Here is a 12904-nt window from a genome sequence, read left to right on the forward strand (position 1 = left end):
TACAAAATGTGTCAACTTGATAAATGTGTGACCTTATAGAATCATATATTATTAGCAATATCACTCCATAATGATTCTTGGACATATAGATTCAACAATCTCTCACTTGCACAATATTCATTGTTGACTGACATATACAAGACCTGACGTCTAGCAACATGCTACTACCCCTAATAACATATGAAGGGTGTCATCTCATCAACAAACAATTCCAAGAGCTCTAAGCTACAATCGTTACTAAAGGTGTGATATCAATTATTCATTTGTCTCAAACATCATGTTGAACATAAGATATGAATCACGATCAATCTCATTTACTGTTCATCTTTAACTAAGGCCTTAAATTTCTAACTTTAAACGAAAAAATGGAACAAGTCCCATCTTGACTACATACGCCCATCAATGTAGTTCATGTCAATACCCAACGATGGCCCTTTTGACTGCCTTTTACAAAACAACGTTAAACCATGTTTAAGCACATTAATTCCTACACTTCAAGTCCCAAATATGTATCTCAGGTCTAAGAATACAAATATCATCTTGACTACATACGCCTATCAATGTAGTTCATGTCATACCCAACGATAGCCCTTATGACTACTTTTTACGAAACAACGTTAAATCATCTCTAAGGCTAAGCACAACAATCTATACACCTCAAGTCCCAAATATGTGTCTCAGGTCTAAGATTAAAAAGATACAACCTTGATCAAAACATCACTCTTGACTACAATCCATAAAGTGGTTTTGATGTGGATCAAGTCCAATACTTAATATCCTAATCAAGTACCTATGAAGTTGGTAGCAGCTCTTTGCCATTCCTTGGTGGAAGATTGTTTCCATCAATACAATCCCAAAGCTCTTCATCTAGTCCATTCAGATAATCCTCCATGTGATCAACCCATTGATCATAATATTCTGGAATAAGCATAAGAATCATTGTTGAAGATCCTAACAGATGAGAAAACGATGTCATGGTGTTCATATTGATATTTACCATTGATGTACAAATTCTCAAAGAAACTTCAGAAATTTGAGAATTATGAATTGAATTGTTCAGAAAATGCAAATAGAACACTCGATTAAATAAACGAGTTGCGGAATCAAATCACAACTGGAGATCTAAAATGATTTTCAATATCAAAAGAGTGGAAACTTTTGAATCTAAAATAAGACTCAAAATACGATCAATACAAAATGAAAATCAGATCATTACAGTATGATTCCTACTCTGATACCAATTGGAGAGGTTTGTTAATCGAGTAATGAAATGAAATCAGAGTGCTAATGAATTATGAACACCGAGAGTAAATATAATTTTGTTTCAGCTCAATTATGCTTTCGAATACAGAGAGTGTTTAGACAAAATACAAGGTGAAAGTTCTTATCTAACTCTAAGTATCAACCTCGATTTATATGAGAAATAAAAAGCATACAAAAAATACAAAGTTCTCAACATTACAGTTTCGAAACTAAAATGCCTTTGTAAATAACATTACATAAAACCACAAACATTACAAAGCTTTCGACACCTTACAACTAACTTCGACACCTACATAGAAGTATCAAAGGGTAGGACCATATTAGTATATAACCATTTTGAAATCTGGTAACCCAAACGACAATTCAAACTAGACACATCTCTCGTAAGTAGTCTATTAGTAGTGTAATTAATAATAATACTGTTTATTTGTAGGTTTGAGGACAAACCTAATCGTGGTATAAGCCTCCAGGCCATAGTCGTAATTCCTAAGGAAGTACTAATTCGTTATAGCCGAAAACTTTGATACCAATCTGTCACACCCCCGACCGATGGCGGAAACGCCGGGCTGTGCGACATAGGGATATTGGATCACAATTATCCTAGGAATATATATATATATATACACACATACACACACAAACACACACACACACAATATATATATATATATATATATATATATATATATATATATATATTCTTTTACCATATATACGATAATTATGATTATCTATATAACAAGATATTATAGCAGAGTAATAGCTAAATACAATGCCTATCCTAAAAGTTGGCCAACATTACTTCTAGGTACTAAATTATCATAGGAAATCGGCCATCATAACATATAATGTGACATCCCCATTTTCACGGCCAGAAAAGACCGATTTTGTTTATGCTTTGTTTTATAAAATCAGAGTAATCTTTTAAAGATAACGGTTGCGGAATTTGTTCCCAAAACAAGACATGATAATAACTTATCAAAACATTTCTCAAAGGGAATGTATTTTTCATTTAATAATAAAACCTCGGGATGTCATGTTCCGATATAGACATATAAGCATAAATAAAACTTACATTTAATTACACAATTGATTTATATCTCCTTTAAATCTCTCTGTGAAATATGTCTTCGTATTAATATCTGTGATACAAAGAAAACTGAGTGGGTCAGGCTTGGGAGCCTGGTGAGCATATAGGGTTTTCATCCCACGATGTTATATAATATATTTATAAATATAGAACATTCAAACTTGCACAATTTCACCATATAAAGGCACCTCTTAACCCACCCCATCGATCCTCACAATGACACGATCTAAACTCTCGTATCTAAAATTTTCCTCTTTACCTGATCCCTACTCATGGATCTAAAACTATCCTCTTCACCGATCCATACTCACGGATCTAAAACTACTTGATCCATACTCACGGATCTAAAACTAACCTCCTGATCTGATCCATACTCCCGGATCAATAATTGTACCCAGTCCATACTCCCGGAATAAGTACAATTAACTATACCCTAACCCTGATCTGATCCATACTCCTGGATCAATAACTGTGCCCAATCCATACTCCCGGACTATGGACAATTAACTTAGTCTTAATCCATACTCCCGGACTAATAACAAGTTTTATCTCTTTACCTGATCCATACCCCCGGATCTAAAATTAACCTCTTGTTCTAATTCATACTCGCTGAATAACTAGATCAACAACAACAACATCGGGGCCTCTCATCTGTTTCTCACACATCAACTATCTACCCATGTTCCACACAACATATTAGTAGATAAAAAAATATATTTTGATACATAGTTTAAAACCTGTATAACATTCTCATTCAATACCTATTCCACATAACAGATGAGGCACACTCACATAACACGTATTTCATAGAGAATAAATCAGATCTATGAGATAGAAGAAAGTGAATATACATTCACACACATAATAACAAAAATTATACACATAACACGTATTTCGTATAAAATACTTCATAATTATGCGTTAGAAGAAAGTAACCACACACTCACACATATAAACAACAATATACTTAATACACTCGAACCATACTTGTATTATTATCGTGTTTATGAAAGGTAGTATACACTCACTTGATCAGAAGATGATCGGACAGCACTACGACTTGCAGAAGTAGTATTCTTCGGTAGATCTGGAAGATCTCCACCAAAATCGAACTTCTCGCGAGCAGAGCTTCGGCTCGGGAATTTCACTTCTCGGGATCTTCGGGGCCTCGGGACTTGCTTCGGGGCTCGGGAATGATACCGGGGCTTCGGGATAATTCTTGCACGAAAAACGATGCAAAAACGCGAGAGAAAGAAGAGAAATGAGCAATTGAATCGACTGCACTCGACTCCCTTTTATAGGGTTTGGATCTGCGATTTACGCGGGGCGTACTCTTAAGTTACGCGGGGCGTAACCTGGATAAGCCCGGTGACTCCCCCCTTGGATAATATCGAAAATTTATATTTAAATTTAATTTCGAAAATATTTAATAAACTTCAAAAATTCATATCTTCCTCATACAGACTCCGTTTTCGACGTTCTTTATATCCACGCGTAGGTGAGACTACGATCTACAACTTTCGTTTAGACTCCGTCGGCTAATTTTGACTTTATTTTTATTATTTATTTTTAGTAGGCCGGGACAGGAAAACTCCGTTATAAAATCATAACTTCTTCATCCGACGTCCGTTTTCGCCTATCTTTTTATTGTTTTACTACAATTAATGAGATCTTCAATTCTCATTTAGATTGTTTTGGCTAAAAACTGCTCGGTCTCAAATCGAGTATTCGGACTGCATACCGCTAAGTCGAAACTTCAAAAAATCATAACTTCCTCATACAAAGTCAGATTTGGGCGTTCTTTTTATGCACGCTCATGGTTTAACGTATTCTAAGACTTTCATTTAGATTGCTAAGGCTAAATATTGCTCTAACATAAATTCACTTTTTACGTCGCGCTGTGTCGTGCCGGTTTTGTCGCGAAACTTCGACAGGTCATAACTTCTTCGTTATAACTCGGATTTTGGCGTTCTTTATATGCACGAAAACATTGTAACATATACTATAACTTAGTTAAGATTATTCATTCTAAATAATATTTCATCAAAAATTCATTTTTGACGCCTATCGTCTCTAAATTGACTAGCCCTGATCTACGGGCGTTATATATAAGAATAATATTTTCTAGTAATTCGGGTAACATAGTGATTAGGCATAATATTATTGCTTAAAACTAGGCAAAGTTTTTATCGGCATATTATTCATGTTTATATAAGCATGTACCCCCTCCCCCCTTAAAATCTTTAAAAACCGTAAAAGTGGGGTTGTGAACTCACATTTGAAGCGTGATACCGCTGATGTAGGGGATATTCGGAACTCGTAACTCAAAGATCGCCTCGGGATCAACCCGAATCAAGAGTATAATAATAAATAACATATATATATATATATATATATATATATATATATATATATATATATATATATATATATATATATATATATATATGGAGCAATTTCTAAAGGAAATGGAGAGCTGAAAGAGAGAATCAGTTGGAACATCCATTGTGCGCGATTGACTTTTATATCTTATAAAAATCATATCTAATTTATACGGAGTCGAATTTCTACAAAATTTATATTTTTGGTATCGGGATGAAGTGTACTTTCTAAATATATATATATATATATGTTTCATCGAACTTATTTTTAAGATTTACGGACGATTCAATTGATTTTTCCTATTTATCTTAATACAAAACTTTGTATTTTTATCATAGGTTGATATTTATTATGTATTAAGTCTATTATACTCAACGTTTATCAATTTTCGTAAATAACAATCGATGCCAAAAGTCGCAATTGTTATAAAAAGGTCCAAGCCCAATCCCACCCAATCGTCTTCACAACCCTACCATTTTGACATTCCATTATCCCCACTCTAACCAACGCCTCCCTCTATCTCTTTTGTCACCATCTCTTAAACCACTAACTACCTAAACTAAAAAATCCATCTGGATAAAGTATAAGGATTCTTGATTTATTCGAACCATCGCATCCCTTTTATCTATGCTTTAGACTTCATCTTTGCAATTGGTTTATTAGAACCATTTTTGTTTGCATTGAATCCAAGGTCACTTATATTTCATTTCTCTTGCAGAAACAATGTCAATTGATTAATGCTTCATATAAATAAGTTTGCGGTGCATTACATATCTAATTTTTTCATTTCCTTTGCATACTTCTCCATACCATTAAGAATCATGTATTTACTTTGTTTAGAAATCAATACTCTTCCCATATAGATGGTTCCTTATGCAATTCAATGCTTTCATTGTTCTTTGTGGAGTGCATCATTTCATAAATCTCTATACATTCTCGTCACACACAAAAACTATTTCCATTGTAATTATTATAGAAAAACTACCTGCATCTTTTGTATCTCATGCCACTGATTTGACGCTTGTTCACATATACCTAATCTATTAAGTGTGAGAAAAAGAGAATTATTCTTAAATCAAAGAACTAAAGATCTTGATCGCGAAATGACACATGAGATTCAAACCCAATAAACAAGAACAATCTTTTTTTTTTTATATGGACCAAGGACATAAAATTTGGTTTTTTTGTAGATCTAGAACAAGAACATCAATTGTGTTTTCACAAATACAGATTTAGGGTTCTTATCACATGTGATGAAGTTGGTAGCAATGGTGAAGGGTAAGAGATCATCAGTGATTTTATGGCCAAATATGGTGGTTACGGAGAACGATTGAATGAGAATAAGGTGCTCTTTGTTTTTTCGAAACAAAAATGGTTGAAGTTTGCGAGTCACATCTGTAACCCTCTGCAGTAGAAGATATGGACCAAACAACTACAACTTGTAATAAGAAGCTTGTTTGTTTTTTTAATATCTGCAGACTGCTACAATAAACTGAAGTTAACTATACAATATTTAAAAATAAATCAAAATAAAAATTAAGTTAATTTAATCATATGCAAATCAAATATAAAGATCATTGCGATGATATGATTTACAAAAAGATTTAGATAAAATAATTAAACATAATATTTGCTAATAAATAAAATTATTAATTTAGCTAAAAACATGTTCATTTTTGTAAAAATTTTAAAGACGGTGAATATTTTTCCGGTTAACTTCAATAAATTTGGTAATTTTAGTAATTAATTTTATAGTTTATTAATATTTGGTTATAGACAACGTTACACAAAATGTATTTATATGAAATTTACCAAACGATTTTGAAATCATTTGACATTATGTAAAATATACTCTAATTGTTTATAATATCATTTAAATATTATTAAAATAATAAATATGTTGTTAAAAAAAATAAAACAAATCTAAATTGAATAATATAACTTAGAGTAAGTGAGAAATGGTTTGAAGATGATGGTTTAGTGTTGCGCCAAGCAGCACCCAAACAATATTTTTTAAGTCAGAAGTTTTCTGAAAAACAAACAAACGCGAAAGGGTAAATGGTGCAATTGTTTATAATATCATTTAAAGATTATTAAAATAATAAGCATGTTGTTGAAAAAAAATAAAACAAATCTAAGTTGAATAATATAACTTAAAGTAAGTGAGAAGTGGTTTGAAGATGATGGTCTAGTGTAACACCCCAATTTTCAAATATCGATTAAATGAAAAATCATCGTTCCAACATCTCCCAAGACCAATTCTGAACTTACTTATAGACTAAACTACAGCGAAAACAAAATAAATAAAATAAAGTCTTTAATTAAACAACTTCGGGTGTTACGTCTTTGCAGAATTCTTCTGCCGTCTTCTAGATATATCAATCCTTCTCCTTGGACTTTTCTCTATCACTTGCTAAATAGTTTCCTGGGTTGCACACATTTAAAGTTTCTAAAGGGTAAGCCTAGGGCTTAGTGAGTTCGTGTTGCACATATATGTTCATCACTTAATAAAATACAAATAGTTTTATCATATATGTTCAATAAATCATACAACAAAACATATCACCCGATAACATAATTTAGGGGAACGATTAATTATCCAGAGAAAAAGCCAAAGGATATTTTCCCTTCTCCTTGAGACAACTCATCATCCATTGTACTCAAGTATTTTAAATATCCAAGGAAATGAGTATAGTTCTCAATTCTCATCCCCGCTGATCACACACATCCGTCATGCTCATGGCGATTAAACACCCACCCGTTCCCGCTAAACATGTCATCCAAAAAAACGCACACACAATACATAACAAATCTGAAATAACATTTGCACGCAACCATACTTATCACAAAATATACTATGAATAAATAAATAAAAAAACCACATAATAAACGCATGACAAACATTTATGTGCGAACAACCACAGAACACAAGAAAACTCACATTGTAACCGACAAATCCTATCCGAAGCTTTGTTGCTAACCTGTAACCTATATTTCACCAATAAAATTTCTAAGACAACCCTCATAGAAAAAATATCTTACGTGTTCATTTTGGTTTAACTATCTACGTGTCTCATTCGACCAATTAACAACCATTCAACTACATTAATTAAAACGTTCGTAACAATCTTTGTAAAAATATTTCATCTTTTTATTTTTACGACGTCATTTCCGTATTAATTTTTTTTTACCCTTAAAGTAATACTCAAATGTCCAAACAAATAAACCTTTAAAATACCATAAGTAATTATCATAAATAAATAAATAATACAAACGATAACATTAACTAGCAAATTCAAAATAACAGGGATTGTTTGTTTAGTTTATGTTTCAATTTAGAAATAATGGAAACTTCAAATCATAAAACTGTAGGGACTATTTTCATAACTTTATTTATCGGATAAAATATGTAACGCATTTGTTACACATTTTTCATAGCAAAACATAGAAATTGTTAACTTATAAACAATTGAGGTACTATTTGTGTAAATACTATTTTACTTCAAAAGAAAATGACATATTTCTAAAACCAATTATACGGAACAAGAGATGTTGGGTACTGCCCACCTCCATCAACCAATCAGGCTACAACATACTTTCATTTTAAATCTTTAAATAAAATAATTTAAAATATTAGAAATCACCATTATCCACAAAAACTTCAGACCCGGTTTTTCTATCTTCTTCGCCCAAAATTTTCCATTACTTTCTGTTAATATCTTTAAAGCTCAAGTTTTTTTTTTTGGAATATTCCCATTTATCAGTTAATTCTTTATTTTCATTATTTGTAACATAATTAGAACAAACAACATAATTCTTGATCATTTTATAACGAAATGTATCAACTCAACTTTCATTAAATTCGTTTATTTTTTTTGGCCAAGACAATGACAATTTTGTTGAACCAAAACATGTAGAACATGAATGTTATCTTACTCAAACATCGAATTCTATCTTAAATCGGAGAGACATACCTTAATTGTTCAAACTACGAAAAATATCTTCACAACTTCCTTCAACGAATTCTCCCTTGTTTCTCCACCTTTCTTCACAATTTTTGTGGCATTCCACTCTATTTCTCATGCCTTTTATAATGCCTATGTTTGTAACATTTCTAGTTAACCCAAAAGTCCAAATTTATGACTCTAATCAGGTGATGAGTTTTGGAATTAAAATTCCATAATTTCTCTATTTACTCCTAATTAATTCATTAATCATAATTATAATAATATATTTATGCCATATGCTTATATAATTATTTTAATTTTAGTTATCACAAAGTTCCCCCCTTCGAAAAATTCCGTTCTCGGAATTTGAATTCAGTAAACCAATATGGATATTTGATCTTCATATCTCAGTCGTTTTCTAATGATGCATTCGATCCTTTGGTATCTCCAATCAAGAAGCCACCCCCGACTTGATCCTTAAGAAGTCCCAATAGGCAGGAGACTCAACCTACCTTTACAAAACCGCACCATGCCTTTCCATGAGAATCTGTTCAATATGACTTTATCTCCACCTGAAACACTATTGACTTCCTACGTTTAACTATATAACCTTTTGGTTGTTCCGGTGCATCCTCCAATTATCCGTAATTTACTAATTTTTTTACTGGTAGTTTGTTGGACAAGCTCGAGTCCAACCATTCGTTTCTTTCTTAAATCATACCAACATAATGGTACACTTCATACCATACAACTTAACCAAGTTTTCATCAAGTATATTTCACCCAATGACACAATTTAAAGGAACATTTTAGATATCCAGAGAAAGAACCAATGGTCCACTTCCCTTCCCACTTGGCAAAACACATCCATTATGCTCAAGCATTTAAATATCTAAGGAAATGAGTAACATCTCAAATCCTATCTCCGTCAGTCTCAACACACCTGTTATGTTCCCAACTATCATACACCCATGTCTCCATTAAATGTGTCATCATATATTAGGCAAACAGTTCTAAAAACTTTTCACTTCTCCTATACTGAGGATTCTTTCCAACTCTTCTTTTGTCCACCTAATAAATCGAAGGTTACATCAATCCTCATCAAAAAAATATTACTTGGTTCCTTCCTTACATACGACTTAGTGAATAAGTGACAACGTTAAACTTCCATAATTAGTAACGATCTTACACCTTCTTTGACTCTTGGTAATCCATGCGCATCTATATCGTCCCCCTTTTTTTTTCCGTGACGAACACTACTAGTGCACCCCATGGTGATGTACTATGTCAAATAAAAACCTTATCAAGAAGATCTTGAAACTGCTATTAAGTTCTTTCATCCTTGTTGCTGTACTATCTTACTGTCACATTTCCTTGTTCCAGTATCAAGAATTCTTCCTCCAACTGTTTGATCGGCGTTCGAGGAAAAAACATCTCTCTAAAGATTCTTGAAAACTCATCCCATGACAACCTATTGGTTGTATCCAACACCCTAACTACTTTTACCCTCCCCATCAGTATAAAGCCTCATTTTTAAACATCATCACGACATAAACCGCATTGTCCTTATTTGCACACTTATCAGAATCAAATGTTTCCTCTATCTCTATTTCCACGTTGATGATAGGATATGATCAACGTCCCAGCGACACGTTCGTGGTTTACAAGTCATGAACGTCTTGTAACAATTACCTCATCATTTATCGTTTACATACTGCCTAGTCCAACACCAGGGTCATAAATAGGAACTGAGATACTATATCCAAAGCCTTCCTCTTCATTAACCATTTACCACCTTTCACATTCTATAGTGCATCTCGGTCCTGAACATTTATATTCGACAATGTAGCTTGCATATCCTGACCAATCTCATCAATTAATTATTCTCGAGTAACCATATTTATTATAGGACCTTGTACGCAATCTCAACCCCGACCACGACCTCGTTTGGAGTTAGAGCTCAGTTACACCAATTTTGCTCATACAAGTGCTATGATGACTCCTAGACCTCTTACCCTACACCTACCTCTACCTCGACCCTAGCTACGCCAACAACTAGAAGTAGGGTTTACAAGAGTCTCTAGTACTTCTCCGAGTGCAACAACTTCGGCTCCAACTGGAATGTCTTCCCGCTCTAGTGTTACCTTAGTAAGCCTCCATGATATCCTTGACGACATGACGCCTACTAGTAAGATATGTTCTAAATTAGTCGTTAGGTTACCTCTCGATCCTTCCGTCTAAGCTTAAGTGTTTACGGAAACACCTAATCTGCTTAAACAATTCTCTGATACCAACTTGTAACACCCCAATTTTCAAATATCGATTAAATGAAAAATCATCGTTCCAACATCTCCCAAGACCAATTCTGAACTTACTTATAGACTAAACTACAGCGAAAACAAAATAAATAAAATAAAGTCTTTAATTAAACAACTTCGGGTGTTACGTCTTTGCGGAATTCTTCTGCCGTCTTCTAGATATATCAATCCTTCTCCTTGGACTTTTCTCTATCACTTGCTAAATAGTTTCCTGGGTTGCACACATTTAAAGTTTCTAAAGGGTAAGCCTAGGGCTTAGTGAGTTCGTGTTGCACATATATGTTCATCACTTAATAAAATACAAATAGTTTTATCATATATGTTCAATAAATCATACAACAAAACATATCACCCGATAACATAATTTAGGGGAACGATTAATTATCCAGAGAAAAAGCCAAAGGATATTTTCCCTTCTCCTTGAGACAACTCATCATCCATTGTACTCAAGTATTTTAAATATCCAAGGAAATGAGTATAGTTCTCAATTCTCATCCCCGCTGATCACACACATCCGTCATGCTCATGGCGATTAAACACCCACCCGTTCCCGCTAAACATGTCATCCAAAACAACACACACACAATACATAACAAATCTGAAATAACATTTGCACGCAACCATACTTATCACAAAATATACTATGAATAAATAAATAAAAAAAACCACATAATAAACGCATGACAAACATTTATGTGCGAACAACCACAGAACACAAGAAAACTCACATTGTAACCGACAAATCCTATCCGAAGCTTTGTTGCTAACCTGCAACCTATATTTCACCAATAAAATTTCTAAGACAACCCTCATAAAAAAAATATCTTACGTGTTCATTTTGGTTCAACTATCTACATGTCTCATTCGGCCAATTAACAACCATTCAACTACATTAATTAAAACGTTCGTAACAATCTTTGTAAAAATATTTCATCTTTCTATTTTTACGACGTCATTTCCGTATTAAAAATGTTTTACCCTTAAAGTAATACTTAAATGTCCAAACAAATAAACCTTTAAAATACCAAAATTAATTATCATAAATAAATAAATAATACAAACGATAACATTAACTAGCAAATTCAAAATAACAGGGACTATTTGTTTAGTTTATGTTTCAATTTAGAAATAATGAAAACTTCAAATCATAAAGACTGTAGGGACTATTTTCGTAACTTTATTTATCGTAACACATTTGTTACACATTTTTCATAGGAGAACATAGAAATTGTTAACTTATAAACAATTGAGGTACTATTTGTGTAAATACTATTTTATTCAAAAGAAAATGACATATTTCTAAAACCAATTATACTGAAGAAGAGATGTTGGGTACTGCCCACCTCCAACCCACCTCCATCAACCCTCCATCAACCAATCAGGCTACAACATACTTTCATTTTAAATCTTTAAATAAAATAATTTAAAATATTAGAAATCACCACTATCCACAAAAACTTCGGTTTTTTTATCTTCTTCACCCAAAATTTTCCATTACTTTCTGTTAATCTTTTTAAAGCTCAAGTTTTTTTTTTGGAATATTCCCATTTATCAGTTAATTCTTTATTTTCATTATTTTTAACATAATTAGAACAAACAATATAATTCTCGATCATTTTATAACAAAATGTATCAACTCAACTTTCATTAAATTCGTTTATTATTTTTTTTTGGCCAAGACAAAGACAATTTTGTTAAACCAAAACATGTAGAACATGAATGTAATCTTATTCAAACAACGAATTCTATCTTAAATCGGAGAGACATACCTTAATTGTTCAAACTACGAAAAATAACTTCACAACTTCCTTCAACGAATTCTCCTTTATTTCTCCACCTTTCTTCACAGTTTTTGTGACATTCCACTTTATTTCTCATGCCTTTTATAATGTCCATGTTTGTAAC

This window comes from Lactuca serriola, chromosome 6 (assembly GCF_051521515.1).
Source record: "Lactuca serriola cultivar US96UC23 chromosome 6, Lser_US96UC23_V15, whole genome shotgun sequence".
Lineage (NCBI taxonomy): Eukaryota > Viridiplantae > Streptophyta > Magnoliopsida > Asterales > Asteraceae > Lactuca > Lactuca serriola.